The sequence below is a fragment of the Mustelus asterias genome, chromosome 24 (genome assembly GCF_964213995.1).
Source record: "Mustelus asterias chromosome 24, sMusAst1.hap1.1, whole genome shotgun sequence".
NCBI lineage: Eukaryota > Metazoa > Chordata > Chondrichthyes > Carcharhiniformes > Triakidae > Mustelus > Mustelus asterias.
In genome coordinates, this window is record NC_135824.1 from 29044228 (window position 1) to 29071024 (window position 26797).

General features: G+C 44.8%; 1 long non-coding RNA gene across 2 annotated transcripts in view; it reads left to right on the top strand.

Moving 5' to 3' along the window:
* LOC144511057 (uncharacterized) overlaps positions 1-25035 on the top strand; it is a 70127-nt gene extending 45092 nt beyond the window's left edge. The window contains exon 5 of one of the 2 annotated variants that reach the window (XR_013500739.1): positions 24995-25035. This is a non-coding gene — a long non-coding RNA (uncharacterized LOC144511057). Of the gene's footprint in view, positions 1-14521; positions 14566-24994 lie in introns of those variants that run through there. The other variant, XR_013500738.1, reaches the window with a different exon arrangement.
* Positions 25036-26797: the final 1762 nt, after the last annotated feature.

Here is a 26797-nt window from a genome sequence, read left to right on the forward strand (position 1 = left end):
TCATCGCCCCTTTACTGGGTGAAGGTTGGTATTAAGTAGTGCGAGCTAGCTTGAAGTGGTGCCAGCCTGACACAAAATTGGGACCCGTGCTGAGGTATATGCAGTCACTCAACAACTCATTTAATATTGGGCTGCGCTACTATCACAGGTAACATTAGAAAGAAGGGTCATAGGTTAATTATGTATTTTAATTCCTGTGCCTGATTTCAGGGGTAGGTAGTCCAATTTTGGCCCCTACATCTTTGTCTATATAAGTGATTTATTTATTCCATTGAAAAATCATTGTTTTAGGTGCATTATGATTTGTTGGTTTTCTTCCATTGCTCTTGCAAAGGCAGTGGACGGAAGATCAGAAATGACTGCGACTCTTAAAGGGAACTCTCTAAAATCACCAAAATATGCCCTAATTTGCACTTTACTATCTCTTATTAAAGGGGGTAAATATAAAGAACAAAGAACAAAGAACAATACAGCACAGGAACAGGCCCTTCGGCCCTCCAAGCCCACGCTGCTCCCTGCTCCAAACTAGACCATTCTTTGTCAGCAATTTAATTTGGCATGTTACCCACATATACAAAAGCACACTTCCTCAGTCTAACCTGTAGCCCAAGGAGGGATCCCGTCTGTATGGGCGGCACGATGGCACAGTAGATAGCACTGCTGCCTCACGGTGCCAGGAACCCACGTTTGATTCCCAGCTTGAGGTCACTGTCTGTGCGGAGTCTGCATGTTCTCCCCGTGTCTGCCTGGGTTTCCTCCAGATGCTCCGATTTCCTCCCACAGTCCGAAAGACATGCTGGTTAGGTGCATTGGCCATGCTAAATTCTCCCTCAGTGTATCCGAACAGGTGACGGAATGTGGCCACCAGGGGATTTTCACAGTAACTTCATTGCAGTGTTAATGTAAACCTACTTGTGACAAATAAACTTTAACTGTATTCCTCATATATTTGCATATTCAAACTTCATTGTTTCTTTCCTGTAAAAGAATTAAAAGCTCTAATTAAAATATTATTCATTTTCTCTTCAATGTTTGATCGATTCCATGTGATTTCCATTTATTTTGCTTGCTTCTTAAAGTTTACCGTGACTCAGGTTAAATTTGGTAAAACTTTAGCTCAACTAATTTCATTCTCGGGAAAGGGTATCATTGGTTATCAGTTGCTATTATGGTGCACACCTTGACTTGGGAACTTTGGTAAGGCTTTAGCAAGAATAAGTAGATTTTGAACGAGAATGAAACTATGAATTAACTCAAGTGAACTGCCCTTAGTTTGATCCTGTTTCCACTTGTGTGGGAGTCTCGAACTAGAGGACGCAGTTTAAAAATTAGACGCCTCACATTTAAGACTGAAACAACTAGAGAATTTTCTTCTCTCAGAGGGTCTGTGGAATTCTCTTTGCTAGAGAACAGCGGAAGCTAGTTCATTTAAAATATTTAAGGCTGACTTAGATCTTTGATTAACTCAAGGGTTATGGGGGTAATCTGGAAGAGAGGTACTGAGGCCACTATCAGATCAACCATCTTTTCTTACTGAATAGTGGAGCAGCCTTGAGGGGCTGAATAGCCTACTGCTGTTCTTAATTCTTGTGCTCTTGTGTTATTTAACTTGGTTGGGTCCATCTATTATTGGATGTCCCAATTCATAACTTGGAGATACAGGCTTGCATGGAATGTTGAAGGAAGAAGTGATTAAATTGGGAGTTTGGAATTAATATTTACCTACTTTTTCCAGTAAGTTGGCCTTAATAAATTGCATATGTGTGATAAATTAATTGCAGTGTGAGACAGCACAGACACGGTGGGTTGAAGGGCCTTTTCCGTGCTGTCGACCTCTTTGACTCTATGACTATAGAGCATCATCTGAGGACTATAATGAGTCAATGTCCAACGATGTGCAGGTTAGGTTGATTGGCCATGCTAAATTGCCCCTTCATGTAAGGGGGACTAACAGGGTAAATATGTGGGGTTACAGGGATAGGGCATGGAAGGGATTGCTGTCAGTGCAGGCTCGATGGGCTGAATGGCCTCCTTCTGCACTGTAGGGATTCTATGACTTCCATGACTAACTGAATGTTGTTGCTAGAACTTTGTCACTTTTTGTGTACTATGATGTTTTGGAAAAATCATGAATTTGGATGTTAGAAAATGAAATCAAAGAAATGCTTTTAATTCCCAAAAATGTTGGCATAAACAAAAATAAATTCTTATAATCGAGATTTTTGCAAATATTGCTCCAGAAATACAGATGCAGTTTTCACAGAAAGTGCATTGTATTTTTGAAATTTTTGTTACAATTGATGGCAGTGAGTGAACAGAGCTTTGTTGTGAATGACATTGTTTATATCTGAGGCAGGCAACAAAATCTTAAAAGATAACCTAGAACATTGAAGGGCGATATGATGGCACAGTGATTAGCATTGCTGCATCACAATGCCAGGGATCTGATTTCGATTCCCGGCTTGGGTCACTGTCTGTGCGGAGTTTGCACATTCTCCCCGTGTCTGTGTGGGTTTCCTTCAAGTGCTCCAGTTTCCTCCCGCAGTCCGAAACACATGCTGGTTAGTTGAATCGGCCGTGCTAAATTCTTCCTCAGTGTACCCGAACAGGAGCCAGGGTGTGGAGACCAAGGAGTTTTCACAGCAGTTTCATTACGGTGTTAATGTAAGCCTACTTGTGACACTAATAAAATAAACTTAAACTGAAACAAGCTTTAAAATACTAAAAAAAAAGCTTGACTTGTGTACAAGGCTTATATACACTAGCCGACGCTAGTAAAACTATTTGTGCTGGCAAGAACCATCCACATGCTGCATGACTCAGGAAACTCTGCAAAGTCGGCACAGCCTCAAAGTCAAACTTCATTTCTATAATTTTATAAATAAAAATTTTCGGTCCACTATAACTAGTCATCCTGAGAGGCTGAGACCCGTTATCCTTTCAGAGGACACCTGATTTTCTTCTGCCGCTCGGTGACTAGACCCTCCTTTCATTTTATTCTCTTAAATGAAGGACATTCAATGTCTTATTCCAGGTCGATTGTCTGGAAACCACACATAGAGCTTTGTCTTTCCTGTCTCTGCTGATGGCGATGGGCCACTTAACGGAAAAGAGTGCATTACTGTGTTAAAGGGCATAGTTCAAAGGTGACCATATTTCTCATTAAGAGCGGGATCCAAAGTATATACATAGCCAGCCTAAAATCAATATTTGTTGTGCTCACGTGGTCAGAAGTGGTGAAGAATACTGTAATTGGACTCATATGTCAAATAACCCATGCCTTAAATAGATCTCTTCTATTTGACATTTGTTTGTTTGATCTTGTTACAAGTTACATTAGAGCTATGTTATTTCATTGCCATTTAATGTCAAAGATAACAGGTCACATGTGAATATTCATATCTGAGACCAAGGTTACTTTGAGTTCATTACAGGAGGTGTGTAATTGTATGGCTGCTGCACTGCTAGTTCATGGTTATTTTATAGCATATGGACAAAGTCTCCCAACAGATTACCTTTGAGTACTATATCTGAATTACAAGCAATGTGGCAGTTTATGTAGACAAGGAACAAGGTATGGATATATCACTGAAATATTAAAGATGTTTACGTCTTCTCTATCTGTCTAAATGATTTGGTTAATTTGTCAGTTCATGCTCTCTTAAGCACACGGTATATAACTAAGAATAGGATTAACAGTGTGTCTCTCTATTTAGGAGGATGCATATATCAGTCCAAAGCGCCACTTAATATTTAATGCTAATTTTAAACATACAGTAGTCCTTCCTGTTGGCTTCTATTCTTTTTAATTGACATCTTTTGAAACTTAAGTTGTCCAATCTGATGTTTTCTAATTGCCCCATCAAAAAAGATGGCATAGAATAAAAGCATATTGTGCATGATAAATGGCTCAGGTTTTGTTGAAGAGATAATACAGAATGCATTATGAGGTTAGAGAACAGTTACTATACATAACTATCATCATATCAATATTGCCAGTTGGCAGCATGGTGGCCCAATGGTTAGCACTGCTGCCTTACAGCGCCAGGGACCCAGGTTCAATTCCAGCCTCGGGCGACTGTGTGGAGTTTGCACATTCTCCCCGTGTCTGTGTGGATTCCCTCCGGGTGCTCCGGTTTCCTCCCACAGTCCAAAGATGTGCGGGTTAAGTGGATTGGCCGTGCTAAGTTGCCCCTTAGTGTCCCAGAATGTGTAGGTTAGGGGAATTAGTGAGATAAATATGTGGGGTTATGGCGATCGGTGGGCTTCGTAAGATGCTCTATGGGAGAGTCGATGCAAATGCAATGGGCCAAATGGCCTCCTTCGGCACTGTAGGGATTCTATGAATTATAATGATCTGATATATTAAAGCAAATAAGCTGAGGGGTGGCATATTTTAAATCAGAAGGAATATGTTAAGACATGTTATTATGCATATTAAAATATCATTGAATATATTTCAATATTAATTAAATGAACAATAGAGTCAAGACAACCCTGATAAATTAAAATCCAATCATACAGGCACACAAAAAAGTGTACGGCACATTAAGGGTTGAATAAAGGAAAAAGTACCTACTTCTTCTGCACATTAACAAGTTTCACTCTTGCAGAGATGTTTGTAGTTAAGTGACTCTACTTACATATCAGCCCTTTTTTGCACACAGGTAGCGTACTTTTATTCCGAACAGCACTCATTTATTTTATTGCCTGCTCTAAACTGTCACTAACTGCAGTCCATTTTCCATTGAGAGGAGGGTATTTTTTTTTTCAGTGAATTTTGATATATTTGAAGGAGAATGATTGTTCACTTCAGTGAGGCTAGACCATGTTTCAATAAGACAAATGGCATTTGAGTGCTAAAATGGCAGCCAATGATAACTCATTGTAAGGAGATCGGAAGAGTAAGGATTGAATAGACTAGCAAAAGAGTAATTGAAAAGCATGTGTAAGAAAAAGACATTTGGGTTGACGCAATTACTTACACTGTGAGTGGCTTCTTTGTTAACCCTTTCTGACCATGAGTGCACTTATTGGAAGCACTGTTTGTGACAATCTGGGGTGGAATTAAGTGGAGCATTTAATTGCAATTCTACAAGTTGTGTTTTTTTTTTGTTTTTAGAAAGGTATTTATGTTATAATTTCAGCCTGTCTGTACCCAAGCATAAGGTCAAAAAGTTGACCACAGGAAGGTTTGATTCCTGCAAAAATATGAGGTTTGTTTCATAGGGACTGGGATAGACCATTCAGCACCTGAAGCTTGTTCAGTTAGATCATGGATGATTTGTATCTTAACTCCATCCACCCGCCCTAGTCCTTATCTAACAAAACTCTACCAACCTCAATCTAGAAATGTTCAAATGACACCCGCGACTTTAACACTCTTTTGGGAGGTGGTTCCTCTTTCCCAGAGTGTTTTGTGTGCAGAAGTGGTTCCTGAGCCACTCCAGCATCTGTTCGGATACACTGAGGGAGACCTTAGCATAGTCAATGCACCTAACCAGCACGCCTTTTGGACTGTGGGAGGAAGCCGGAGCACTCAGAGGAAACCCACGCAGACATGGGGAGAAGGTGCAGACTCCGCACAGACAGTGACCCAAGCCGGGAATCGAACCCGGGTCCCTGGCGCTGTAAGGCAGCAGTGCTAACCACTTATGCCCCTTTTTTCTGCACTCCCGCACCACGGGAACTTTGTTTTATCAATCCTGTCAAATCCTTTGGTCATCTAGTTTCCTACCAGTGCAATGTTATGGTGAAATAATTTTAGTTCTTTTTAGTCTAACTAACAGAATGGAGAATAAACTTTTCGCTTGTCTATCTCACCGAGGAAAGATTTGTCAGATGTATGTTGTAATCATACAGTTTATGCAGTCCTGTGACATCATGGGTTATAGACTGCGGGGTGAGGGGAGGGTTACAATGCAACTTTTGAAGAGATTACTTTTCATTTGGTTTTGGTACTTTTACTGTTTTATCTGATAATTTTGTTTCTTACCATTTTTAAGGCATGCAACACCTCACAACAAAGGCATTCTACTACTTCTAGGACCATGTTCATCATCCAATAAAAGGCCTGTTCCCTGTTAATCTTCCAACTTTGCAGCAACTGTGATGAAGAGCTTGTGTGTGATTGCAGATGTGGAGCTTTTAAAAGTGCAAAGTGCGATTGATATCCTAGAATATTCAGATACTAGCAGAACAATTTGCATTGGCAAGAGTATTATATTAGTTTGGATTGGAAAAGACGTGGCTATATGTTAGTGCTATTCAAAAATCCATCAAGTTCATTGGAATTTTGATTTTATTAGGAATCAACGAATTCTAAAAAGGATTTACGAATAAACGGTTTGGTGATGGGTAAGTGTTTTTGCTAGGCTACAATCTAACACTCATATGGAAAATATTGTTGAATTATACAGCACAGAAGATGGCCTTTCTTCCCATCTTGCCTCTGTCAGCTCTTTGAAAGATCTGTCCAATTAGTCCCACCCAACCTGCTCCTTCTCCACTCTCTGTCAGATTTTCCTGTTAAACTGCATATCCAATTCCTTTTTGAAAGCTACAATTGAATCTTCTCCTCAGGCAGTCCTTGCTAGTTCATCATAACTCACTTCACCAAAAACAAATTCTCTATATGTTCCTGCTGGTTCCATTTGAAGATTCTTAAGTCTGCATCTCCTGGTTATTCAAACCTTCCTAATAAAACCAAAAGCTGTATAACCAAAATTTTGATAGTTTTTTTTAGTGTTCTCACCTATTTTTTTTATGGTGCGGTAAATAGGGTGGCACAGTGGCACAGTGGTTAGCACTGCTGCCTCACAGCGCCAGGGACCCGGGTTCGATTCCCGGCTTGGGTCACTGTCTATGTGGAGTCTGCACGTTCTCCCCGTGTCTGTGTGGGTTTCCTCCGGGTGCTCCGGTTTCCTCCCACAGTCCGAAGGATGAGCTGGTCAGGTGCATTAGCCATGCTAAATTCTCCCTCAGTGTACCTGAACAGGCACTGCAGGTATGGCGACTGGGGGATTTTCACAGTAACTTCGTTGCAGTGTTAATGTAGGCCTACTTTTGACACGAATAAATAAAATCAATAATTGCCTCCACTTTTAAAAAGCATTTAGACAGTTACATGGGTAAGATGAGTATAGAGGGATATGGGCCTAAAGCAGAAAATTGGGACTAGCTTAGTGGTAAAAACTGGACAGCATGGACAAGTTGGGCTGAAGGGCCTGTTTCCATGCTGGAAACCTCTATGATTCTAAATTTTTGATTTGATTTATTATTGTCACAGGTATCAACATGTATTGGCATACAGTGAAAAGTATTGTTTCTTGCGTGCTATACAGACAAAGCATACCGTTCATAGAGAAGGAAAGGAAAGAGTGCACAGTGTAGTGTTACTAGCTAGGGTGTAGAGAAAGATCAACTTAATGCAAGGTAAGTCCATTTAAAAGTCTGACAGCAGCAGGGAAGAAGCTGTTCTTGAGTCGGTTGGTACGTGACCACAGACTTTTGTATCTTTTTTCCGACGGAAGAAGGTGGAAGAGAGAATGTCCGGGGTGTGTGGAGTCCTTAATTATGCTGACTGCTTTGCTGAGGCAGCGGGAAGTGTAGACAGGGTCAATGGATGGGAGGCTGCATAATTAGTCACGACCTTTGTAGTTTCTTGCAGTCTTGGGCAGAGCAGGAGCCATACCAAGCTGTGATACAACCAGAAAGAATGCTTTCTATGGTGCATCTGCAAAAGTTGGTGAAAGTTGTAGCTAACATGCCAAATTTCCTTAGTCTTCTGAGAAAGTAGAGGGGTTGGTGGGCTTTCTTAAATATAGGGCCCGATTTTACCAAAATTTCGCGCCCGTTTTAAATCGTGGTAAAGTTGGGCGTCGGGCCTAAAACGTGGTCCAGACCCGATCCAAGGCCAATCGCGCATTTACCAACGGCTAATCGCGGCGCTGATCCAGCGTGTGCCCGAATCGGCCAGCGGGCCGATTTAAATGCATTTGCATGCATTTAAATCAGCATAATGAAGCCCGCGCCCAACTTACCCAAGGATTCCCACTTTACGAGGCTCCGATCTGATCGGCGCCCGCGCATTTACCGTGTTGCTGAATTCAAGTCCGATAGGGCTTCAACTCAGCAACTGAACCGCCGAATCGCCCCCGACCACCCTTCGCGGACCCCCCCCCCCCCCCCCCGCCCCCGCGAACCACCCCGGCAGCCCCCCCCCCCCCCCCCCCCCCCGCCGATCGGACCACCCTGGGACGCAGGCCCCACCAGCAGCCACCCCCCCCAGGGATCGGACCCCCCGGGCCCCCGACCTACCTTGATCGCTGGTGTCCGTCGAAAGCATCTTGCGATCCTGGATCCTGGCCTTGCTCCGGGGGTCCTGATCGGTAGGATGACGTCTCTTCACTAGGGAGGGGGCGGAGGGGGGAGGGGATGTGACATCTCTTCCCTGAGGGCTGGGGGGGGGCGTAGGGGGGGATGTGACGTCTCTTCCCTGAGGGGGGGGGGTTGGGGGCGATGTGACGTCTCTTCCCTGAGGGGGGGGGGGGGGAGGTAGGGGGGGATGTGACGTCTCTTCCCTGAGGGGGGGGGATGTGACATCTCTTCCTTGAGGGAAGGGGTAGGGGGGGGATGTGACGTCTTTTCCCTGGGGGAGGCGGAGACGTCACACCCCCCCCCCCCTCAGGGAAGAGACATCACATCCCCCCCCCTACCGCCCCCCCCCTCAGGGAAGAGATGTCACATCCCCCCCCTACCCGTCAGTCAGTGCTGCCTTTGACTTTCGCGTTCGGGCGCGCTGAGTGCTGGCGGCTTCGAGCTGCGCATGCGCAGTTCGATGCTCCGACAGATGCAAATACGCTAGGCCCCGCCCACTGGACCCGTGCCAAAAAAAGGCGTATGGGGACGCTGGAGCACGGTTGCCGGGCGCGGGTCTGATTTACGACCGCACCCGGCACTTAGAGCCGATTTGGTAAAATCGGCCCCATAGTGTCGGCATGGGGGTCCAGGACAGGTTGTTGGTGATCTGGACACCTAAAAACTTGAAGCTCTCTACCGTTTCTACTTCGTCCCCGGTGATGTAGTCAGGGGCATGTTCTCCTCTCCATAAATGTGTTTTGATGATGTAGGTATCTGAACCGTCAACTGTGCACATTAGATTTGGTCTCAGCAGATCTGACCTTGTGGGTTTGTTTGGCTAGCCAGAGTATCCTTTTGGAGAGGTAAGGTACTGCTTTGGATATGGTCCAGGGACACCTTTTTGGAGTGGTCAGGTTCACTTTGTGGAGATGCCGGCGTTGGACTGGGGTAGGCACCGTGAGAAGTCTCACAACACCAGGTTAAAGTCCAACAGGTTTATTTGGTAGCACCAGCTTTCGGAGCGCTGCTCCTTCATTAAGTGAGTGCCACTTAAGGTGAGTGGCACTCACATGATGAAGGAGCAGCGCTCCGAAAGCTCATGCTACCAAATAAACCTGTTGGACTTTAACCTGGTGTTGTGAGACTTCGTACAGATTCACTTTGGATGAGGCAAGCTACCCTTTTGCGTTTTTAAAACTAGACATGCATATGTGTAAGAAGTATTTTTGGTTCAATCATTTTTTTAAAATAACTTTAACAAAGTGCCGGAGCACCATGGCAAACCTTTAGGTCAGTCTTCCCCTCCCCCCGCCATACTTGACCTGACATACTCAGCACTTGTTCTGGGGTCACCCAGACTGATTCCTAAGTTTCTGTTATTTAGATTGAGTGGATACTGACAAAAATTGTAATGTTTGATCGGAAACTGAAGCTGTACACTGCTAGAATGTCATGCTATTGCTAATGCAGACATTCATACGTTTCCATCAGTAGTCATTTTTTCTTCTTCTATAGTATGAGCGATGGTTAAATTCCACCCCTAAAATGACACTGGACTGCATTTTACATGCTGCCTACCGGGCATTTTCTCAGTGGTGGGAGCACATAAAATAGCCCACTCCACCATGTTACCATTCACTCCCAAGCTCACCCCATAATGTGGGATTTGGGTGGGCACTGAAATTGGCAGACAGCCTGCCATATTTAAAAAGATGATCAAGGGTCAACTGAGCCTGTTACAAAGGCAACTGGCCCTGATACACTGGCCCTGATACTACGCTGCCCATGCTGTAAAATCTGTGGTGTGGGCAGTCACGTGGGAGTGGGCAATCTGATTTTTTAGCATAACCTATTCAAAGAGTAGGTAGGAAGGGTGTTCTATCTTCAGGGGGTGCTGTTTGTTGACAGCCCCCCTAAGGTAGAGTCACCCCTTTCTTCCCACCCCTTAAACCCACCGCTCCCCCATCCCTGCTCCCCCCCTCCACAACTCCACCCACACCCTAGCACCCTCTTTCATGACCTGCCCAACTCCTCCCTTCCCAAGACCCTGCCTTGCTTGGCTCCAGGTTTCCATTGGGCCTTCATCCTCCTTTTCTTGCAGTTACGGCAGCGCCCACTAATGTGTTTTGTGAGGGGCAGGGAGGGGGTGGGGGAGGGTGGGGGGGGGAAACATGACCATCTCCCCCTATAATTTAATGTAGCCGAATATGAAACTAAGTTTGAATCCTCCCATTCAGTGGCACTGGGCAGCTTAGCACATTTTGGTTGGAGCCACTGAATGGGAAGCCTCATTATCTGAAACTATTTGGAGGTCCCACGATGCCAACAAGATCTGGATACAATTTTGAATAGGTAGAATACGTCCCATACATACTCCACTCATTGGCACTTGGCATTGAGTGACTTATCCGGCAGATCTTAAAGAAATTGTTGTAGATCTCACTTGCAAAGTTCAAGAAAATGGGTTTGCAACTGATTCTTATAGGTCAGAAAAAACATTTAATAATTGACCTGGCTCCACACATTTAAGCCTGTTGCAACTTGTTCAACGCAGAGTGGCCCTCTCGCAAAATTGCCTCTCAACTTTAACCTATCTATTCCAGTAGGCACAAATTTTCCACCCTCTGCAATGGACAAGCTGCTTAAAGTGTGCAATCAGCTCAACGATGAAATTCGACAAGTTTACAAAATAGCAGCAGGCTCATTAGTTCAAATGGTCTACACCAGTGTTTATGCCCCACCCAAGCCCCGTCCCAACCTTCTTCAGCAGTTCTATCAATGGTGGAGCCTGGACTCCTTGCTTCAGGTTAGTGGAGGGTTGACTGCACTTGATACAGGCCAGTAGAGAGTTCACTGCACTCGACTCCCATCCAATGGAAAATAATTGCACAAAACACCTCCTGCAATGAGATAAGAACATTAGCAATTGGAGCAGGAGTCGGCCATATGGCTCCACAAGCCTGCTCCGCCATTTAGTAAGATCATGGAGCTGAATATCTACATTAACTGCACATTCCAACCCTCCTCTGATCCCTACATCCTTGATTTTCTTCATTCTCAAAGGTCTATAGACCTCAATCTTGAATATACTCAACTGCTGAATATCCGCAACCTTCTTGCTTAGAGAATTCCACAAATACACCAACCTTTCAGTGAAGGAATATCTCCTCATCTCATTCCTAAATGGCCAACCTCTTATCCTGAAGGGATATTCGATCATTCTAGACTTTCCAGCCATGTCAAGTCTCTAAGGATTTTATATATTTCCACGAGATTACCTCTCATTCTTTTAAATGCCAGAGAATATAGATCCATTCTACTCAATGTTTCCTCAAAGCAAGTACCATGATGGTTTGAAGTTCTTTTATTCTAAAATGGTGGAATGAAGTACGACAGACAAGCATGTTAAGCATTGCCACTTGAGAAACTCGTGTACTTTCACACAAGTGCCTCATTCTTAAATGTCAATACCTCAGCATCAATTTTTCTTCTGCGCCAGCTTTAAGTTGTGTTTTATCATCGATTTGCCCGAGGAGATGTAAATTCAACAGACTCTATAATCTGCAACGCCAAATCTAGGGTAGCAGGGTGACACAGTGGTTAGCACTGCTGCCTCACAACACTGGGGACCCAGGTTCGATACCCAGTCTGGGTCACTGTCTGTGCGGAGCCTGCACATTCTCCCCGTGTCTGCGTGGCTTTCCTCCAGATGCTCCGGTTTCCTCCCACAGTCCGAAAGACATGTTGGTTAGGGTGCATTGGCCATGCTAAATTCTCCCTCGATGTACCCAAACAGGCGCCGGAGTGTGGCAATGAGGGGATTTTCATAGTAACTTCATTGCAGTATTAATGTAACCCTACTTGTGACACCAATAAAATAGACTTCTAAAACTTTTTAATATTTAAAAAAAAGAAACAAACTATATAAATGCATCTTCTGGCAGCAAAATACCTAAATCGTAGAATCGCTACAGTGCAGAAAAGTTCATTCGGCCCATCGAGTCTGCACCGACTCTCTGAAAGATTGTTTTACCTAAGCCGTTTGCCCCGCCCTTTCCTCATAACACCACATCTTTCCCATGGCTAAGCCATCTAATTTAAGGGGCAATTTAACATGGCCAATCCACCAAACCTGCACATCTTTGAATTGTGGGAAGAAACTGGAGCACCCGCAGGAAACCCATGCAGACGCAGGGAGATGCCATAGAATCCCCACATTACAGAAAGAGGTCATTTGGCCCATCAAGTCTGTTCTCATGGGGAGAACGTGCAAACTCAACACAGACAGTCACCCAAGTCTGGAATTGAACCCAGGTCCTTAGAGCTGTGAGGCAACAACCATTGTGCCACTGTCCCGCCCTAAGTCAAAGAATCTCTTGCAAATGATAGTGGCTGGTCCAACTCCAAATGGCATTTTATTCCCTTTCTACTTGGTACTTATTTCTTGCTTGATTATTAAATTGAGTTTGCAACAATGCCACCAAGCCTCCTTGTAATAATCTAATGATATATTTCTTCATACTCTGCTGGTACTATTTTCTGAATACCAGTCACAATTAGAAAATTTGTTGAAAACTATTTTTGCAAGAGCTTCTTACATGAAAAATACTTTGAATGTCAAGTCTGTTTTTCATATTGAGAACCACATATATTTCAGTTTCAGTGCTTCTGACTTCATTAGGTGATCTTTAGCAGTCTCCATCATTGGCCCAACAGGTATTGAACAATAATTATATTTTATAGTATACATTGTATTTTGACATTCGATGATTGTATTTTACAACCTTACAGGCACTCTCATGAAATTCCATTCCAATCTTCTTCCCGCAACTAGTGGTGCACTAAGCCAGACTTTTGTCTGTTTCCTTAGCTAATAATTCCTAGAACAGGTCACCAGTCTGTCACCAGGGGCCTTATAGCTCGAGGGGCACCACTCCACATCCAGTGTGGCTGACCAGGAGTCTTTCCCGCTCTTACTGCCAGCCATTGGTGTCAAATCCATAGAATCACTCCATTACAGAAAGAGGCCATTTGGCCCATCGAGTCTGTTCTCACAGGGAGAGCGTGCAAACTCAACACAGACAGTCACTTGAGGCTGGAATCAAACCCAGGTCCCTGGCACTGTGAGGCAGCAGTACTAATGGCTTAATTGTGCTCCTATATCTTATGATGCTATGCGCCATCGTGTCGCTCCATACTGGAAGGATTTGCAAATCAACACACTCAATTTGTTTGACTGCGTTATGAACGCATCTCCCTTGACCATCAAGTCCTGGGGTGGGACTCGAACCTGGAATTTCTGGCTCAAAGGTGGGGATACTACCCACTGCCTCACAAGACCACCATGCTTTTGAAGTACTATGCCAATATACGGTGGGGCTGATATCGGTGGCCATTTTCTGTGGGAAATGGGGCAGGCATGCAGGAAAACAGGAGATGAGTATCTCATTCACCATCCCATTCCCAGTGATGTCCAAGCAGCTGCCTTCTTAGGATTTTCCACGCAATCAGCTGATGAAAATAAGTCGTCGCCTCATAAACTTTGAAGCTCATTTACGTCAACAGAATCCAAGTATAATTTTTGTTTACCGATGAATAGTATCAATATATAGTAACAGGTAATCCCCAAAAAAACTAAGGTGTCCATGGTATGACTCAGGTAGTTGGGGAGCAGCGCAATTAGGGCACCCATTTTATGAAGGGGGCAAGGGGCCATTTTGAAGTTTTGACCTCATTTAAATCTCATTGTCAAAATGTCCATGGGTTGATTGGTGCACAATACTTTGGAGGGTAGGAATTCTGGCTGGGTCAATGCCTGTTTAAAGCAACCTAATGCCTCTTAAAGTGGGATATGACTTAAATTAGCAAAAAAAGAAACTGGGTTTTGGAGACTTTGTGCGATTGGATTCCCCTGCTAATTTTGTTCAATGATTCAGCGATATTGATTCTGACGGAGCCTAGAGATAGAAAAATCGTAGAAATCATGGGTCGAGCAGTAGGAGAAACATCAGGAAGGAATGACTGGTGATCATCTGAGTTGTCTGCCCATTTCTCTCTTCAATTCTCTGCCCTCAAGCAATCATGCATTCTGGCAGTGTGGCATCCGACTGCAACATCTTCCCATTATTTCCTGACACTGCTCCTTTTCATCTTTTCTCAGATGCACCCCGTGACTCACAAAAAAAGGAGGGCGAATCATTCTCACCAAGATGTGCTGCCACATGATCGATCCTTGTTAAGCACCGACATTGAAATCAGCGCAGCAGTTTTGATGGAGAATGGGATAGAGGGGCTTGCAGAGAGGGAAGGTACATATTTTTATTCGTTCGTGGAATATGCTGACTGGCCAGCATTTATTGTCCCTCCTGAGTTGCCCTTGAACTGAGTGGCTTGCTAGGCCATTTCAGAGGGCAGTTGAGAGTCAACCACATTGCAGTGGCTCTGGAGTCACATGTAGGCCAGACCAAGTAAGGATGGCAGATTTCCTTCCCTGAAGGACATTAGTGAACCAGATAGGTTTTTCCGACAACGGTTTCACGGTCATCAGTAGGTTCTTAATTCCAGAAATTTTTTATTGAATTCAAATTCCACCATCTGCCATGGCGGGATTCAAACCCGGTTCCCCAGAACGTTAGCTGAGTTTCTGGATTAATAAAAGTAAAGTTAAAGTTTATTTATTAGCCACAAGTAAGATCACAAGTAAGGGTGATCTTATAGAGGTCTATAAAATAATGAAGGGCATAGATCAGCTGGATAGTCAATATCTTTTCCCAAAGGTAAGGGAGTCTAAAACTAGAGGGCATAGGTTTAAGGTGAGAGGGGAGAGATACAAAAGTGTCCAGAGGGGCAATTTTTTCACACAGAGGGTGGTGAGTGTCTGGAATATTAACACTACAATGTAGTTACTGTGAAATTCTCCTAGTCACCATAGTCCGGCGCCTGTTCGGGTCAATACACCTAACCAGCATGTCTTTCAGACTGTGGGAGGAAACTGGAGCACCCAGAGGAAACCCACGCAGACATGGGGAGAACGTGCAAACTCCACACAGACAGTGTTTGAGTTATAAGGAGAGGCTGGATAGACTGGGACTGTTTTTCCTTTGGAGCGTAGAAGGCTGAGTGGTGATCTTATAGAGGTCTATAAAATAATGAGTGGCACAGATCAGCTAGATAGTCAATATCTTTTCCCAAAGGTAGGGGAGTCTAAAACTAGAGGGCATAGGTTTAAGGTAAGAGGGGAGAGATACAAAAGTGTCCAGAGGGGCAATTTTTTCACACAGAGGGTAGTGAGTGTCTGGAACAAGCTGCCAGAGGTAGTAGTAGAGGTGGGTACAATTTTGTCTTTTAAAAAGCACTTAGACAGTTACATGGGTAAGATGGGTATAGAGGGATATGGGCCAAATGCGGGCAATTGGGATTAGCTTAGGGGTTTAAAATAAAATGGCGGCATGGACAAGTTGGGCCGAAGGGTCTGTTTCCATGCTGTAAACCTCTATAACTCTATGACAGTGACCCAAGCCGGGAATCAATGGTGTAGCGATAATACCACTAGGCCTTCGCCTCCCCTATCACTAGCGAGCGGTGACGATAGTGATAGTGATAAGCACAGACTACACAATGACTATTCAGGGTACAAGATCAGGTCCGAGCTTTGCTGAAGGCAGACTTCAGCAGCCCAACCTTCAGGAGAACAATCTTTCTTGCAGACCACTAATTGCTTGAGGCTTTCTAGTGTTTACATGATATACTAGAAAGTACTGATGCACTGTGCCAGAGATTATATCTGTTTGGTGGCATTATGGCTCATTCATCTGCACCCTGCAATGTACCATGGAGTATTTGGCCACCTCAGTGGGTATTGCAGCTGGCACCGATGTCCAGGAGTCTCTTGGAATCAGCACCAGCATGGATAATCACAGTTCACATTGATGCCACTTTGGGACTGGTCTCCAGCATCCCTACCATCTCCTCAGCCAGTGCCCACCACAGACTGCCTGAGTTCTGATGACCTTGCTCCAAAACCCAAAGGTTCAGTGTGCAAGATCAGGAAAGGTAGCAGTCACCACTCAATATGAACTGTCTGTCCATCTGATGATGCATTTTGCTGCCAATCCCTCTCAGACCCAAGTCCCTAGAAGTCACTGAGCATCAGCATCTCAGAAGTCCACAGTGGCCAATCAGGCACTGCTCATAGTGAAGCCAGTGGGGCAACCATCTCCTGGGAGGAGCAGTTGGAAGGAAAGCAAGACCCAATGGTATGACACCTATCTGCTTGTTACTAATTTTGCCTTTTGTTAACACAATTAAATTAAAACATCCATTCATTAAACAGGATCGATTACAGAGTGTTGCTGTGGTAACGGAAGACACAGCATGAAATAAAGCAATGGTTTGGAAAAGGTCATTTCTCTGTTGGAGGGTGGATGGAATGGTTCAGATGATGTTCTGGCGGGAAATGGAGGTGAATTGTGATAGATGTGAGCGAGTCAGACAATTTAAGGGAAATAATTGTCAATAAGTTGCTGGTGTACAGTTCTGGGTACAGGCTAAGATTGCAGGCCTCATCAGCGTCAACTCCTCCTCTTCACACGATGGATGGTCTCCCTTTATCCATCACCAACAATACCTCAGCCCACTGCAGGGCAAGGTTATGCCGGAGGCAGTACTAAGTTCAACAATCTCCCAGAGCTGCCCTCTTGCCATCCTTAGGACCACCCCGGACAGTGGAATGTGTTTTGGAATCGTTCTGGATAATGCTCGATGATTGCTCTGGTTACGCCATGAGTACTGTTCTATCTGATCTCCATAGTCTCCTTCGGTTTTGGATTGACATCAAAGTTTAAAGTAGGCTTACATTAACACTGCAATGAAGTTACTGTGAAAATCCCCTAGTCGCTGCACTCAGGCGCCAGTCTGGATACACTAAGGGAGAATTTAGCATGGCCAATCCACCTAACCAACACGTCTTTTGGACTATAGGAGGAAACTGGAGCACCCGGAGGAAACCCATGCAGACACTGGGAGAACGTGCAGACTCCGCACAGACAGTGACCAAACGAGGAATTGAACCTGGGTCCCTGGCGCTGTGAGGCAGCAGTGCTAACCACTGTGCCACTGTGTTGCCCACATCAATCTGCAGTCATTAATCCTTCAGCCAACTGGGCACGCGTTATCCTTTGCCAAAGTGGAAAGGGATGGCACCTGGTCTAAGCATCATCAGAGGTTCCAAAATACCAGATCTGAATAAACCATTGTCAGCAGTCAAAGACCAGAGGAACATTAAAGGAGCTCTGAAGAGGAGTCAGACAGACTCGAAATGTTGGCCAGAATCCTCCGAAATCGCCCGCTGCTGGGATTCTCCGGTCCCACTGCAATAGATGGAGATTTGACTGAGCACCAAATCCTCCATTCTCATTGACAGTGGTAGTGGGGAGTGCGAAGTTGAAGAATTCCAGCTTTAACTCTGTTTCTCTCTCCGTGGATGCTGCCAGAGCTGCTGCGTTTCTCCAGCATTTTCTGTTTGTGTTTCAGATTTCCAGCATCTGCAGTATTGTGCTTTCAGTAAAGGAGTGAAACCATGTGAACTTCTAGAATATGTTTGATTGATAGATGATGGCCTGAATGGCCTCATGTGTGCAGTCAAAGACACACCTGGGATTTGTGAGTGGCTGAAAAACACACAGCTATTCTCTCGTAGCTCCTGGAGTCCTTAGGGCACAAGATTAATTGGTTGGTCATGGCAAACAACACATAGAATCACAGAATTCCTACAGTGCAGGAAGAGGCCATTTGGCCCATCAAGCCTGCCCGACAACAATCCCACCCAGGCCCTTTCCCCATAACCCTACATATTTACCCTGCTAATCCTCCTGATACTAAGGGGCAATTTAGCATGGCCAATCCACCTAACCCATACATCTTTAGAGTGTGGGAGGAAACCGGAGCACTCAGAGGAAACCTACGCAAACGCGGGGAGTATGTGCAAACTCAACACAGACAGTGACCCAAGCTGGGAATCGGACCTGCATCCCTGGCGTTGTGAGGCAGCAATGCTAACCACTGTGCCACCGCTGAAGTTTGACCCCAGCTCTAACCTCAAGTTATCATGATGCATTACAATTCAAGGCTATGGTGATCTTGATGGTCAGAGACAATGCGCAGCCAGATATGGTAGATGGCCTGTCATGAGAGATGTAATCTCCTCCTACATTGCTCCTCACTAACAGCCTACGGGCGGAATTTACAACTCCCACCTCGAAGCTACTCGACACCTGGAAATACTAGGCCTCACATACACTTTGTTTGCTCTGCCCTTCATGGAAAGTTCAAATTGCCAGCTTTTGAACTGTTTTGAGCCGGAGTGCTGGACATCTCCTGAAAGGCCTGCCTGAGGCCGGAGTCAGGTGGGAAAATGGGCATCCAGAGGTCCCACAAAACACATCCGTCTGCTTGTCACCAAGTCGTCAGTGAAGAATCAGGCGGCCAGCTGTTGAAAATTAGCCCTAAAGCTTAGATTTTCTAATCAGCATTTTAATGTCAGTGAAACTTGATTTATGCTCATGTTAAAAATCAAGAGGAGGAAACTGTACATCTAAGCACACTGCTGATTGACTCCTGGAAAAGCAACTCTCAGCAGCATGGAATGAAGAGAAGATTGGTGCTCTCTTTCATCACTGCTACTTTGGTTCCTGAGATCGTAGAAATCATAGAACCCCTACAGTGCAGGAGGAGGCCATTTGGCCCATTGAACCTGCACCGTCAACAGTACACCCAGGGCCTCTCCCCATAACCGCACATATTTACTCCACTCATCCCCCTGAAACAAAGGGACAATTTAGCATGGCCAATCAACCTAACCTGCACATCTTTGGACTGTGGCAGGAAACCAGAGCACCCAGAGGAAACCCATGCAGACATGGGGAGAATGTGTAGACTCCGCAAGGCAGTGACCCAAGGCTGGAATTAAACCTGGGTCCCTGGCGCTCTGAGGCAGTGGTGCTAACCACTGTGCGACCATGCCACCCAGACCTTCTAGTCCACTTGCCCCAGCAGCGCAACTAAACCCCTAGTAATATACCCCAGATCCCTCAATCTTCTCCCTTGACCCTCGAAAGACCCACACTGCAATCTTACCCATGCACATACCTGCACATTGGCATGCAAGATTGTGCAAGTTCTGGTTGCTGGGTTACCTATGAGATGCTGAACTCAGAGACTCAAAATCCAGAACGTTATAGACCTACCCCCTGACCAGCCCCCAGCACCAGCCCTCCCGCCCACGACTTCCCCACCCCATTTGAGTGCTGGCTGTTAACTCTCTGCAGGTAATGTGCCAAACAGTGGATCTTATTGAATTTCTAGGGGTATGACCTTATCTGCCGTTCAAGCCAGGCTCCTGCTGCAGCGAGGTCGGTGAATTCGGTGGCTAGCCAAATCTCCATTTACTACAGCAGGATGGGAAAATCCTGCTGGTGTGAACGGTGGTAAGATTCCAACCCAAGCCTTTGTGTCTACTCGATCAAAATCTTGCATAATTTAAGGATCTTTGCCAGAAATCATGGCCTGACTTTACCTCCCCACCTCCAGATGGGTCATTGATCAACTCAAATTAGGGAAATGACTTAACTTTCCGAATCCTCTGCCTTCCCAATGCGACTGATGTTAGCCCGCTCTTGGGAGCAGGACTACCATCCCTAATTGTTGGGGTCCTGCTCAACTATACATATCGGGATTGGTTGTTGCTTTGATGGCCAGACCTGCCGGGAGCAGGATTGTAGGCTGTAGGATGTGCAGGCAAATATAGTTTAAACTTCACATGAAAGAAAGGAAGAAAATCTTGGATTTATATAGCGCCTTATAACATTCCCAACCCTGTTCTAAAATCTCTTCATGGTGTTGCCCCCGCCCTATCTTGGTAATCTCCTCCAACCCCACAACCCTCTGGCACAGGTGGCACGATGGCACAGTGGTTAGCACTGCTGCCTCACAGTGCCAGGACCCGGGTTCAATCCCCGGCTTGGGTGACTGTCTGCGTGGAGCCTGCACATTCTCCCCGTGTCTGCGTGGGTTTCCTCCGGATGTTCCAGTTTTCTCCCACAGTCCAAAAGACGTACTGGTTAGGCGCATTGGCCATGCTAAATTCTCCCTCAGTGTACCCGAACAGGCACATGGCGACTAGGGGATTTTCACAGTAACTTCATTGAAGTGTTAATGTAAGCCTACTTGTGACACTAATAAATAAACTTCAAAGTCGGAGATAGCTAATTCTGGCCTCTTGTGCATTCCCAATTCTAATTGCTTCATCAATGTTGGCTGTGCCTTCGGTTGTCCGTGGCTCTGGAATTCCCTCCCTAAACCACTGCCTTTTACTTTCCTCCTTTCAGGCATTTCTTAAAACCTGACTCTTTGACCAAGCTTTTGGTCAACTGACTTCATGCCTGAAATTCTACTGCCCTGCCCGCCATGGGAATCGGAGCGGGCAAGGGGCGGACAATGGGAAGGTCTGTTGACCTTGGGCAGGATTTTATGGTTTCGGGACGAGCAAGGCCGTAAAATCCCACTCATATCTCCTGTGGTGGCTCAAGGTTATACTTTGTTGAACAATGCTCTTGTGAAGTGCTTCGGGAGGGACTTTTCAATCCATTAAAGGTGCTATAAGTTATTGTTCTTATTACTTCCAGGTCATATCGGAGGGTCAAATAGGCAAGGTGTGTCAGATAAAGGCACCTACTTTTTGTTAACAACTTTTGCCCCTTCCTTCTTCTCATGAAACTCCTTACTTAGGGTATCCAGGGGAATATGATGTCCTCAATGGCTTTCTTTCACATATTTTAGGGGCGGCACAGTGGTTAGCATTGCTGGCTCACAGCACCGGGGATCCAGGTTCAATTCCCGGCTTTGTTCACTGTCTGTGTGGAGTTTGCACATTTTCCCTGTGTCTGCGTGGGTTTCCTCTGGGTGCTCCGGTTTCCTCCCACACTCTAAAGATGTGCAGGTTAGGTGGATTGGCCATGCTAAATTGCCATTTAGTGTCAGGGGACTAGCTAGGGTAAATGCATGGGGTTATGGGGATAGGGCCTGGATGTGGTCGGTGCAGACCTGATGGTCTGAATGGCCTCCTTCTGCACTGTAGAATCCTATGATTCAAGTTCTGTGCTCCAGCGACCTTTCAACCTCAGGCATGAGTATGGGAAGACTAATCAACTGTGTAGGAATGCTAGACTGTGATACCACTCCAGAGTTAATCAGTCACTTGATGTCTATACATGGAGGTCACTGGGTAGCATCAAGAGCAGTAGTTCTGGTTGCATTTTCCCCTCTAATCCTACAGTACTGATATACATGATGTGTATATGCAACATGCGGGTCGGGTCATTGCCATGACAACTCACTGGGCTTCAGGTAGGCCTTCAGAGCACAGGACTGGCGGTAGAATGAGGATGCTTCACACTTTTCTCTTCAATACACGGGCAGGTTACAATTAAGCTCTGAAATGGTTAAAACATGAAGGTGTAATAAGGACTGAGCTCCTGAAACCTTGCCAATCTTTCCAAAGCGTGTTTCATCTCTGCAGACTGCGAGAGAATGTCTGCTTCAGCTCATTCGGCGACATATTAAGATGCGAGTGGTGCGAGCAATTATAAAATTACCATCAAACTTGCCCTCCTCGACCACCAGCCCACAATATTACTGATGAGCGTGGGCACATTCAGCAGTGCGGGAAACACAGCAGGTATTCAGAGACTTGGTGCTGTTTATCTTACCTTGTCCAGGTGTGTGCTAAATTGGTATTAATGGCAATATCATTTAGTGCAGTTGGCTTCTGGCTGCTATTTGTTTTTAATTACCCAATGCATTCTGTTTCCCTTTTACTGACAGCCATTAAATAGGGAGTGACACCAGTACTGCAGTGGTGTCAGAGAGACAATAGACCTCCTGCTTGGATAAAACAGGCGGCAATGCCTCCTAGTGGTAGGAAGTGGTGTGGGCCTGTCTTTCACATTACTATTAAGTATGCCTGGCGCAGTGCTGACTAAATTCCTTTAATCCTCAGGGATTATCACTCATTGGATCTGAAGTCTAGGAGTCCTGGTTAACATTCTAAGACATGTATACTGTGTTAGTTTTGACAAAGTTGTTGTTTATCCACGCTCTGGCTGTTAACGCCATTCAAACTGTTTCAACTTGAACTTGTTGGAATGTGTCATTTAAGTAATAAATGCTCGAAGCAACAATAAAGATAACAATTCTATTTTGAATACAGCAGATAAATGCAACTATTTTTCAAATTGTACCACTGTACATTATTTTTGTTGCATTGTTGAATAATCATAGAATCCCTACAGTGCAGAAGGAGGCCATTCGGCCCATCGAGTCTGCACCAACCACAATCCCATCCAGGCCCTATCCCCATAACCCCATGTATTTTACCCTAGCTAGTCCCCGGACACCGAGGGACATTTTAGCATGGCCAATCCACCTAACCCGCACATCTTTGGACTGTGGGAGGAAATCGGAGCACCCGGTGGAAACCCATGCAGACACGGGGAGAATGTGCAAACGCCACACAGCCCAGAATCAAACCCGGGTCCCTTGCGCTGTGAGGCAGCAGTGCTAACCACTGTGCCACCGTGCTGCCCAATGTATAATGTATTGAATAATGTTCAGAAACTTATTCGTAAATCTTGAATATCACCAAGAAAGGTTAAATGGGAGATAAAGCGTATCTGGGAGATAGACTAGTACTGGAATGAAACTTGCCACTGGTCTGGTTTGAAAGTTACACTTTCACAAATGTGCATTGATGACTATTTTATTTTGCATTTCTGTTGCTCTGTGTTTGTTCTACGAAATAAAACAGATGCTTTTGCCCAGAGGTTATGAATTTCATTAAACGTGGTAAAACTGGTCTTGAACTTCCACATTTCTACAAGGGCATGAATTTGAAGATATATTGACTGGAAAATGGCTAGACTCTGGAATTTAAAAATAAAGTAGCTGGGAGTGTGTTCCTTCTTTGATTTATTATTGTCACATCTTTTGGTATACAGTGAAAATTATAGTTTCTTGCACGCTATACCGACAAAGCATACATAGAGAAGAAAAGGAGAGGGCGCAGCATGTAGTGTTACAGTCATAGCTAGGGTGTAGAGAAAGATCAACTTAATGCGAGGTAGGTCCATCCAAAAATCTGATGGCAGCAGGGAAGAATCTGTTCTTGAGTCGGGTTGGTATGAGACCTCAGACTTTTGTAACTTTATCCCAATGGAAGAAGGTGGAAGAGAGAATGTCCGGGGTGTGTGGAACATGGGACAGGTGCAGGAAAATGGGATTAGTGTGCCTTTAGTGGTAGTTATTGCCGGTGGAGACTCGTGGGCTGAAGGACCTTTTCTGCGCTGTATGACTTTTTGGGTGGGATTTTGCGGCCTCACTCATCCCAAAACCATAAAATCCCACCCAAGGTCAACGGACCTTTCCATTGTCCATCCCTCACCCACTCCCATTCCCGTGGTGGGCGGGGCAGTAAAATTCTGGCCTATGACTCTAAGAGGTTCGTTCAATCCATGTCAAGAGGAGTAGCGTTTGTAAGAATGGTCCCTGGACTTATCTACCAACCCACCCCCACCTATTGACCTCTTGGCAAAAAAGGTGGCTCCAGTTCCCTGCATTTGTGGCACTCAGGTCAGTGAAGGGAAGAAAAAGGAACAGCATAATCAAACGATTTCCTTCATAACCCCAGCAAAGGACGAAGACAGGTTTGCATTTATTTACCACCTTTCACAACCTAAGATCATCCTCAAAGCAACTTACACCCAATGACGTACATTTTGAAGTGTAGTCACTGCCATAATGTGGGAAACACAGCAGTCAATCTGCGCACAAGAGCCCACAAACAAAAATACAATAACGACCAGATAATCTACTTTCCGTGATATTGGTTGAAGTGTGGATCAGGACACTGGTTTTCGAGTGCGATGGGATTTCCCTGCATCATCTAAGAGGGAAGGTCCGACCTGAGCGGCACGGTGGCACAGTGGTTAGCACTGCTGGCTCACAGCGCCAGGGACCAATTCCCGGCTTGGGTCACTGTCTGTGCGGAGTCTGCACATTCTCCCCGTGTCTGCATTAAGTGCATTGGCCATTCGAAATTCTCCCTCAATGTACCCAAACAGGCGCCGGAGTGTGACGACTGGGGGATTTTCACAGTAACTTCATTGCAGCGTCAAGATGAGCCTACTCGTGACTAAGAAATAAACTTTAACTTTGGTTTAATGTGCCGTCCAAACAATGGCACCTCTGACAGTGCAGCACTCCCTCGGTACTGTCGAGACTTTCTCCTTTTGAGCGAATTCTGAATATGCAATTACATAGCATCTAATTCCTATCTAAACTGGTGAAGTCAGTTGTGAATCAATAATCCAGTTCCGTTCATTTAACTGCAACATGCTCCTCCACTGGAGTCACTCTCGGTTTAAAAGTCTTATTTTGAAATACACGTTATCTACCAGAGACTGCCGACTGGCAAATAAAGCCTAGTTTAATTTGTTACAATTGCTAACTCACTGCACCTCCACCTTTATCAGAGTGATTCTGGATTTAATAAAAGTAATGCTGTTTGTCATTTCATCAGCAGGAAATGCCTCGAAGGAAACATTTTGGTTGATTCTCAGTGGAGGACAGCATCTTACAGAAAAGGCGTTACACATTCTTGATCAATTCAAACCCAACAAGAAACTCAAACAAGCCAGTGCCTTTGTTAAAATAATGGACGCATTGACTTCTCACAGAGTGAGAATTCAACCCTTAAGCACTTTGCTTTGCTTTCATGTTTATGTTTTATTTTGAGGGAGGGTTTGTGTTGATTATGGGGAAGATGTCACTGCCATGACACACTGTATTTCTTATTTTCTGAACCACTGTTAGTATCAAGCATTTCAAAGGTGTACACAGGCGAGATGCGGAGTAACAGTCATTGTCACTGCTCAAACCCCCGCTGCAGGCTGTTTTTTAATCAAATCCTGCTGGGCACACTATCTAGAGTAAAGTTGATGAGGCCAGATTTTTAGAAGGTACCTTTAAAAAGTTGATTTGTTTAACAGATGGCTACAGTTTTATTTATTAGTGTCACAAGTAGGCTTAAATTAACACTGCAGTGAAGTTACTGTGAAAATCCCCTGGTCGCCACACTCCGGCGCCTGCTCGGGTACACTGAGGGGGAATTTAACATGGCCAATGCACCTGACCAGCACGTCTTTCAGACTGTGGGAGGAAACCGGAGCACCCGGAGGAAACCCACGCCGACACGGGAGAACGTGCAAACTCCGCACAGCCGGAGACCCAAATCGGAAATCGAACTCATGCCCCTGGCACTGCGAGGCAGCAGCGCTAACCACTGCGCAATCAGAAAGACGTCACCAAAGTAGGTCACATTTTGTAAGTTCAAGCAACTTCAGACCCAAGTTCTCAGTATGAGGAAAGACCCTGGCTAGATTGTCATGATGTGGAGATGCCGGCGTTGGACTGGGGTAAACACAGTAAGAAGTTTAACAACACCAGGTTAAAGTCCAACTGGTTTATTTGGTAGCAAAAGCCACACGTGTGAACAGTTGCATCAAGGTGGCAGTGTCTTTGAGTAACTTTTTAAGCTTGGTGCAAGTTTGTATTGAACTATGTTGTTCTTTGTGTTACAGGCCCGGCAGGCATGAAGCTGATCAAACCCACTCCACTTGTGACCTCTGTAGTCAGCGGACAGAGAGAGAGGGTGGAAAAGAGAGAAATGATAGCTTCATCTTTCTGCATCTCGGCTAGATTTGATTTCATAGCTGGAGTTAAATGGCATGATTCTAATTCACTTGAGGAAAATGATATCAAACTAATTAGCACCTAGTTCTGATTATTGGAATGATACTGAAGAAAGACGAAGTTGTGTCAAATACAGTAATGCATCTTTTACAGGAGTGACATTGGCGGGTCGTAGAAATGATATCAAATGCAGGAATTAAGTTAAATCACGAGTTAAGTTCAATAATCACACGGCTGTTGGAACATTTTGCAGATGTTAACAAGACTCTGTTGCTCTTTTACTTTATAAAATTGTAAATGATCTTCGTGCAATTTTGATGCAATGTATCTTGTCAGAGGAGAAACAGGCAGAAGTCAATGCAACGGGTATACGTTCAGTTGCAAAGATCCTATTTTATAAATGCTATCTCCTTTTGTTCCCAACAGGGCAGAGTATTCAAATAGTACATGGTACAGCAATTTGAAACAGTAATGTAGATTAAATGCAGCAGCAACAGCATTGCCAGTTCATTTGGCATGAAGTATTCGAACAAAATGAAATCAGTTTAAAGGTTGAAGTTGCCAGAAAAAATTGCTCCACCCGACTCAAAATGTGAACCTTGCTTGGAATTTTGAAGGTTAAATTACATGATAA